The following is an 8,986-nucleotide window of genomic DNA, read 5'->3' as shown; positions in this document are numbered from 1 at the left end:
AACAAATTTTAAATCGAATGATATTCCATTGAGAAAAAAAAAGAAAAAAAAAAAAAGAAAAAACGAGGGGAAAGAAGAATGGACAAAAATCGGTGAAAGGAATAATAAAGCGAAGTAAAAGTTCAACGCTCGCAGCGCGGGGCGTATTGAGATTATCCTCGCGCGTGAAAGCTCGCGCGGAGCAAATAAAAACATCTCGCGTGAAAGGCCGGGTACGAAAATGGGCGAGGTGGCACGAGCTGGCGAGGCCGGGCGTCGAATTTTCGTATTTCGTTTCGGGTGACTCGAATGGCGAGGCGCACGGTTTGTTCGGACACAAGGGTTTCTCAGACGATGACCTTCGCGGCAGAGAGGAGGGTGGAAAACCCTGTCGTTTGTCGAACATGGGGGAGCCTAGCCGCACGGAATTGTAACTACGTGACCGAGCGAAATTAGAGGGTGGCTGCGAAATGAAGTTAAAGGACGTGGTGGTTAATAGTTGGCGGAGAGGGCGTCCTGTCGCTCTAAAAGCAGCCAGTTAATAGCCGGAGAAAAGCTGCCCCGTGAAAATTTATAATGACAGGGAGCCGGCTTTTGTGGCCTGCTGAGCTCGCGCGATTCGCAAGGAGATTCTTTCTTCCTTTTTTCCCCCTGCTTTCTTTCTCCATCGTCGGTTTTTCGTTTTTATTAAACGCGGGCTGCGTGAAAGATGACCGGGTATCGAATATCGAAAGACTGTTAATCAACTGCTGTAAAAACCACGAATCGTCGTTCCACCGTTTTTCAACGATTTATTTCGTCGACGTGGACGCCGTTATTTCTCTTTCGTTTTAAAGATTAATCGTTTCGAAGATTAACGTTGTACTCGCAACAATGGTTTGCCAGTCGAGATGGAGAAAGCGGTTGCTAGGTCACTTTCTATGGTTTAATTTAATGTATTTCTTCAACGAATTCACGATACGAAACCACATTATGCTCTGGGCTGATTAAAAATAGCTGAACAATTCTTTACGGCATTAATTAAAGAGAGAGATTTTACGATCCCATTGTACTTTCTTTATTCTCTTTGCCAGCGCGCACATGTTCATAATTTCACCGTATTTTTTAAAATTCGTGATGGGAATTAGCGCTCTTTAATTCTAATTTAAGCCACTTTTGCACGCCAGTTAAGAGGGCTGAATTATCATAGTTGAAATATGTAACAGATACGAAAGAGGAGGGCGAGTTGGAACGTTGAGGAAGTGGTGGGGGGAGTGGCCTTGAGCAGCAACAGACTTTGAGCAGACTGTAACTACCGAGTCATGCCAAATACAACAGCCTTTCTCTCAGCTAGTCACTCGCTTTAAAACTACGGTCTCTTCCTTGTTCTCCGTGCTTCTTTCAAGCTACACTCTCATCACACATTGTCTTTCTTCAAGAGCACTCGTCCAAACACGTACACACGTCCGGCAAACGATGCAGCCTGCATGCATACGCGGAGCCCTCAAATTTCTCCTCTTTAAACGACAACGTTTCTCTCGAAAATATTCTGTTTAGTAAAATTAAATTACAAAAAAAAAGAAGAAAAAAAGCAGAGAAAAAGAGAAAAACAGAAATGCAAGTCTCGTTTACGTACACTCGTACAATGTTCTCTGGCAATCTGTAGAACCTCTTGTAAATCTGCCGGTCATTTTCGTGCTTTCAAGATATCTCGAGACTCGTTGATTGCATTTTTATTCACAGGCAGTTTATTTTTGTGTATTTTTACATTCTGGTGAGTTATTTTTTGCCCATCCCCGAATAAATATCTAAGCTTCTTCGTATGATGGTACATATTTCACAACACGTTTACTGGATTTTCTCTTGCGCAAGATTTCATGCATCCTCATTGGACAGTCGTCTTTCTCCGTTTAATTAATTCTTTTTCAATGTCCTTTACTGAATTTCTGCGTCATAAAGTTTCATACAACCAAGCACTTCTGTTTCAGAATATCTCAATCTGTATATTCACTTTATCCCCTTTCAACTCCAACTTGTCCAAAGTAAATTGACAAATCTAAGAAGATAAGTACTCGAAAGTGAAACTTAAGATCTCATGCAGCTGATCTCGAACTTAAATCTGCTCCAAAAAAAAAAAAAAAAAATGGAACAAGTACAGTGATGTTTTTTAAAGCGTTCTCTCTATTCAGTTCTTTTGATATACAGGATGTCCTAATAATTTTGTCCATCTTGAACCGTTAAAAAAAATCCGCTATTTTTGGACATATGAAATAGTTTTATTAACGTAAATTATTCCATTTAAAAAGGTGATGGTGATCTTAAAATCCTCGAAATCCCTTTATCTACCAAAAAAAAAAAAGAAAATCATCATTGTCATATTATGGGCCTGTCTATAAGTCTTGAGTAATTTTCGTTTCTGGATGACGAAAATTTAAAAAATTAAAAAGAAAATTTGTCCGTATCTCCGAAAACAACGGAGACGCATCGAAGGTTCAGCAAAGTTGTTGAAAAATCCTGCGTCTGCGTTCGTCTTGAAAGAAACGCAGGGAGCACGTGATCCTCCGGTCATCAATCGCGGAAGCTATTTGTTTCCTTTAAATCGACAGCCACCTTTGTGCACAAGCATCGGGATTTTATTCCGAGGCCACGAATGCCTCACAATCGGCGCGTAGAATTGATTAACGAGCGGCTTGCCAATGGATTTCCCGGGCCAGCGGACGCCCGATCCCCAGAGTGAAATTGCGTAACAGATCGTGTAATTGTTAAGCTCCCGCGAAATTTTCCACCGTCCGGTCTCTCGCGCCGTGTGACACGATACGCCATGTGTTTACGAAACGCGACGCGTTTAGTAATTACTGCTGTTCGACTCCGTTCCCACTCGTCGAAGTTTCTTTTAATATATTTCACTTTCGGACACGAGAATTCTCCCTGCGGAGAAGTGAAACTCCAATGTCGAGTTAGACACATTTGGACAACTGGAATTGAAATTCTGCTTCTCACGTGTAGCGAACATGTCGAGAGACTGTTTGTAATATTAAAAGAACTTGATGACTTGTTCTTGATGAATCCCGTGCAATTTGAAGGTAGAAATTACTTCAACAATAATCAATTTCTGCAATGATAATATTAATAATACCATACAATATTTAATACAATACTTGTATGATATTTATACTTTATAATTATGAATTATAAAGTATGATTATATATTGTTCATTATAATTATATGTAATTTTGTTTGAAGTTAGAAAAATAATTATTAAACTTGTTTAGCTATTATTACCGATGTAATACAATATTTGTATGATATTCATACTTTATAAATATATACAATTGTACTATGATTATATATTGTTCATTATAATTGTATGTAATTTTGTTTGAAGTTAGAAAAATAATTATTACATGTGTTTAGTTATTATTACCGATGTAAATATCTATGGAAATAATCAGAAACTTAAAGTCATCAGGCTTAATACGTAAGTTGATAAGAAAGTCACACCCTCTCTCTTAATTTTCATTTAAAAAATTTCAAAAAAAAAAAAAAAAAAAATGTCTCCGATGTTCGTATAGGAATAAGTATCGAATTTACGTACAGTAAGTTTCAATTTCATTGCATCGATCATTCAAGTGAATTATTTTCAATAAGCAATTCAAAGAACAAAGAACTGGTTTTGCGTTAACTTTATGTCATTGAGTAGCATAACATATTCACGAGTGTCACGATTTTAAACCTCTCAGTATCTCACAGTCCCTCAGAACGCTACGTCATTCAGAATTACTGTAAAGTGCAGAAAAATCTCGATAAAATATACAGAGTGCCATTCAGTAGGAACATCTCGTAAGAAAACTCGAAGTATTCAACAAATGAACGGTAGTTGAAACAACTGAAGTGAGAGGAAAATCGCAAAGTCGCGATTAAAAGGATTGAAACGGTGTCACAAATTGGATGCGAATTTTTGTTGCAAACTGTTGAGTTCTCACACGTGGACGCTCGGAGGAAAGCGTTTGAGCCGTTCTGGGACCAACAGAAACAATTCCACGTTCCCAGAGATACGTCTCTCTTTTCCCCTGGTGTTCTTCGTATCTCGAGCGGATTCGTGTCAACACGAGAAGGAACGTAGACGCGAAGGAAACGTTGCTCTGCAACGAGCAACTACGCCGGCCGCGTCGAACGACGACGAATGTTTGAAGAAAGCGGGCAGGGGGTAAAGAAGAACGTGAGGTGAATTAACGTGAGGTGGAACTTTCTTTCCCTTTTTCTTTTTTTCTCCGCTCTCTCCCGCGTCGAGTCTGACGTTAAGTGGACGTGAGAACGAACGGGCGACGAGTGTCCGAGTGTTCGGGATTAAAGATCGTGTTTTAAATTAAAAGAATCCGGCGGGCAGCGCTAGCTACGAGGGACGTAGCTCGGAATTAAAATGTCCGCGCGGCGACAAATTCTCGCAACGTTACAAAGTAACGGGCGCGCGCGAGCGCTTAAACTTGGAATCCCTTTATTAAATGCGCAGGAACGCGCTTTTGAAAATTGCCAGTTTCTCGGCGACTAAATAGTTCTTCTTTCGAGGCCCGCGCGGAATGCACCGTGCCAGCCTTCATTTGCAACGCCGGCGACGAGAGAAAAATTTACGGCGGCCTCTGTGAAAGCGAAGTGATCGTAGCTTCGTTCTACGTAGGGACTGTTATGGCCCTGTTGCAACCAGAGTGAAAAGAATCGTGGAGTGACAATTATTTTTTCTCTTTTTTTTTATTAAAACTTTTTCGAAACTGGTGTTTGAAGAATTTATTCGTTATCGATACGAACGTTTATTGACGAGAAAAATTTATCTCGGTTATTTATAGCAATTATCGGCGAGGAACTATCTCACGATTGCTCATAATTAAGTTATCGACGAAAATTTATTTTCTTGAAGGTCGAAGTAGAGTTTTTCCTTATCCGAAATAGAATTTTCATTACACATAATTTTTGTTAAATAAACCGATATAAATTTTGTTAAATAAACCGATATAAATTTCCTTTGTGGATCACTATTATAAGCGACTGAAATAGAAATATCCCTCATCAATAATGTTAATTTCGACAAAGAAAAAAAAAAAAAAGAAAAATTGCTCTTTGAAGAACTTTCTCACACTTGAAAGTTAATTTTCTCAACTTAAGATAATGCAGCTTCAGTTACAGATATTTTTTTTTTTTATAAAAATCGACATCCGGCGATGCCTCGCGATAGACAATCACGTTAGAATGAACTCTGAATGAATTAAAATTTTGAAATTGAAGGTGAAAATGAATAAACTGGAGAAAAAAATTTTTTGAAAAATCGTAATAAGATAACAGGTATACTGTACAGAGGAACAAGTGGACTATTATAGTGGCTCATCTACAAAAAGATGATGTAGCCACGAGAGCCACTAGTTACCAGTTAATAATTAGAAATAGTGATAAAATACTGATGATACGTGCGTTCGATGATGCGTTCGTTCGGCTCAGAATAGTATAAATGGACCTTTATTCGTTCATTTCGTGTTGGTTACGAGCGCGCCGGGGTTGACGAGTACGTGACCGACCGATGTTTTCGCGAAAATACGTTAAACGCTTGTTATCCGTCCGCGCCTTTGGCCGACGATCGCGTGACAGCGGGCTTTTGTCCATCGTTCGACCTCGTGTCCACGCGTTTCCGCGCGGTTTTACGCCGCGCCAGCCTCGTCACCACCTTCTCTCTCTCTCCTTCTCTCGTTTGCCTGTACGTTTTTACGATGTCTGTACTTTAGGTCTCGTCAGCGCGATTTCTGTTTATGTGTCGAATAAATTTCGTGGCTGGCGACGATGCCTTTGGTCGAGAAATGGGACGTTTTATAGCACTGGAAGTCCAAGTTTGGAGTGTCAGTGGAACAGAGGAATTTATGACGAGACATTCGATTCCGAGTTTGACGGTGTGTCTCGCCGAGATCGTTGTCGATGATTAATCTCGGTACGCCGTAATCTTGTATCGCCGTGGCTGATTAACAGTGCACCTATTCTACTTAACTCTTTGACGACACTCTCAAAGAGGGCATATCGAAGTGTGAATCGCCGATTTTGTTGAAATTTGGCACAAATGTAGTTTTCAAAGAAATATTTGACCGGTATTTTTTTTTATCGGCAATCGTCGATGTTGAAGGGGTGAAAACTACCCTCAAAGTTGGGGATCATACATTTCGTCAAATATCTCGGAAATTACTGAAGATACAGTTTCTGTGTAAATCGATAAAAGTAGTGTTTTTTAATGATTTTGTATCACTTTACGAAGGAATTTGTTTAAACAATACATTAAAAAATATTTTTCATAAGTTTTTCCAAATAAATGTTAACAATTTTCTTCGATATTTGTTTGTGAAAACTGTATATTCAAACACAAATTAAGGATAAACTGGAATCTTGGTTTTTGCATTATAAAAAATTCATTATTTTCTCGCTGGATATTGTCCAGACTCTACGATAAGACCATCGATAGAACAACTGTTGTTGTTAATCCTTAAGTGGACTTTCAATTTCAGTTGGAGTCATTACGTTTAATTTATACCAAAAACAGGAAATAAAATTTCATTAGAAACGTAAGGTCACATTAAAGAATTATAAATCTCTAGATAGTAATATAATTATTCTCGGCATATAATTATTTATTTAATCGACTTAATGGTTTATTTAAGAATTAAAACTAGTTCTCGAAGTGAAAACACTTTCCAAAGTAGTTTGGACTTTTTGTTTTTAAATTTTGGATTGAAAATTCACCGAATTGAATTCGTTGTTCCGACGCACGTTTCGATATCGTTAACTTTTTAATTATTTCTCTGTTAAACGAATCGTCAAACAACGACGATTATATATTAAATACATATAAATCAGTTAAATAAATTTCCAAGTACAGTTAGGCAAAAATCGTTGAACAATACATTTCGATATCGAACGTAAATTAAATTACCTCCTGTAAGTATTTTTCCCCGCTTTTCGCATCTCGGAGAAACTCCAAGTAGAAACAATCCGTCGCGATCAGACTGAAAATAACGGGTTCAAAGGGATCGAAATATATCGCCGAAATTTCCTGCTGCGAGAGAAGCATTTATTTATAAAAACGCGAGTGAATGATCGACGAACGAATGTGTACTCGCGATGGCGGATAAAAAAGTCAGATGACAGTCCGCGAGCGGGTAGAAATTGGTTGGTCATCTTCGGACGAAACGAGAGGAAAAATATATATATCTCCCTCGAGTGGACGATCGTGGTTGCAACTGAATCGAAACTGGAACAACGAGAGCTTGAAACGAATTTCTTTCCCGGATTAACCGTTAGCCGCAGGAACGGGCTGTGCACGCGTCGAATTCTGGCGAACCTACGACAAACCGCAGCTCGTCCATAATCGACATTTCGGTGAACCATCGAAAGGCATCGCACGTTCCCGTTACAGACCGTGCAAGAGGGTTTGCCCGTGCCGCGTGCGCGCACCGATCCTCGACTCTCGGGCAAATAATGGCCAGGCACCGGAGTAGATTGAATGCAAAACAGCGCCAGGCATCGAGTGATATCGCCGAGGCCAGGCGAACGACTCGAATTCGACGCTTCGTTTCGACGTTCGATTCGAGCACTGATGCTCCACCGGTCCTCTCCAACCGTCAACTTCCGCCTTCCCTCCGTCGAGGATTGTTCGCGTATCGTCCACGTCGCGCTCTTCTCTTTTTCCACTTTCCTTTGTCGAGCTAACGTGCATATTTTCATCGTGGCTCGTTTCGCGGTTATCGTTTTATATGTACAGGGTGTCCGTAAAGTCTCTTTACAGTTTCAAAAATTTATTACGAAGGCGAATGAAAAGACAGTTAAGTGGAAATTATTACAAAGTGAGACATATATATTTGAGTTTTTTTTTCTGCCTCATTTAGTACACCTCTATATGAGTACCATTAGTTGCACAGAGGACAGGGACAGTATTCGCTAAAGGGAGGAGTGGACGACCAAGAACATCTGTCTTGATGTCCTTCGTGCGACTAATGGTTCCCATATAGAGATATATTAAATAAGACAGAAAAAACGTAAATATGTACGTCTCATATTGTAATAATTTCCACTTATCTGTCTTTTCATTTGCCATCGTAGTAAATTTTTGAAATTGTAAAGAGACTTTACGGACACCCTGTATATTATACACACTGGAAATTTCTCCGTCGATCATCTTTGAAGATGTGGATTTTCCTTCACTTTGGAATTTAATCGATTATTGTACATTGCGAGATATTCCTTATATGTAGAAGGCATGTTACGAGGGATAATGTAAGGGGTAAACGACATATATCCCTATACGACGATTTTATTAAATGAATTTAGTGCTGTTAAACGCACACTGTCATAACTGACAACCAACGACGATGAAACATTGCCGGTTATTTAAATCGAGAGAGGATCACATAATGATCGATCTGGTTCAAAGCGTGAAACTTTTACTTTGACAGTCGCGAGTTCGTTATGGTTTCACTTTAAACCCAATTTACAGGACTCTGAAACCCATGAACCCAGCTCCATCCTAAACAATCACGTGTACTTATTGGACAGACTATATCAAGTTCAAATACTCTTTCGTTGAGATCCAAGCTTCTCCTAGATCACGCGTTCGGTTTCGTCCAGTCCACATTATCATAATTCCGCTCTGAAATCCAGATGAACCAGCTCTATCCTAAGCATCGATCACGTGTACTTGTTGCACAGACTATAACAAGTTCAAATACTTTTTAGTCGAGATCCAAACTTCTCCTAGATCATTGGTTCGTTCTCATCGAGTCCATATTATTATAACTCCGCTCTGAAACCCAGATGAACCAGCCCTATCCTAAGCGTCGATCACGTATACTTATTGGTCAGACTATATCAAGTTCAAATACTTTTTCGTCGAGATCTAAACTTCTCCTAGATCATTGGTTCGCTCTCATCGAGTCTATATTATTATAACTCCGCTCTGAAACCCAGATGAACCAGCCCTATCCTAAGCATCGATCACGTATACTT

At 39.4% G+C, this 8,986-nt stretch overlaps 1 protein-coding gene across 1 annotated transcript in view; it reads right to left on the bottom strand.

Annotated features, from left to right (window-relative positions):
* Window positions 1-8,986, bottom strand: part of LOC122531858 (neural cell adhesion molecule 1-like) — a 407,829-nt gene that overhangs the window by 266,701 nt on the left and 132,142 nt on the right. The window lies entirely within an intron of this gene.

The sequence above is a fragment of the Frieseomelitta varia genome, unplaced genomic scaffold (assembly GCF_011392965.1).
Source record: "Frieseomelitta varia isolate USP_RPSP 00005682 unplaced genomic scaffold, Fvar_1.2 scaffold_418, whole genome shotgun sequence".
NCBI lineage: Eukaryota > Metazoa > Arthropoda > Insecta > Hymenoptera > Apidae > Frieseomelitta > Frieseomelitta varia.
This window is presented reverse-complemented; position numbering and strand designations above follow the sequence as displayed.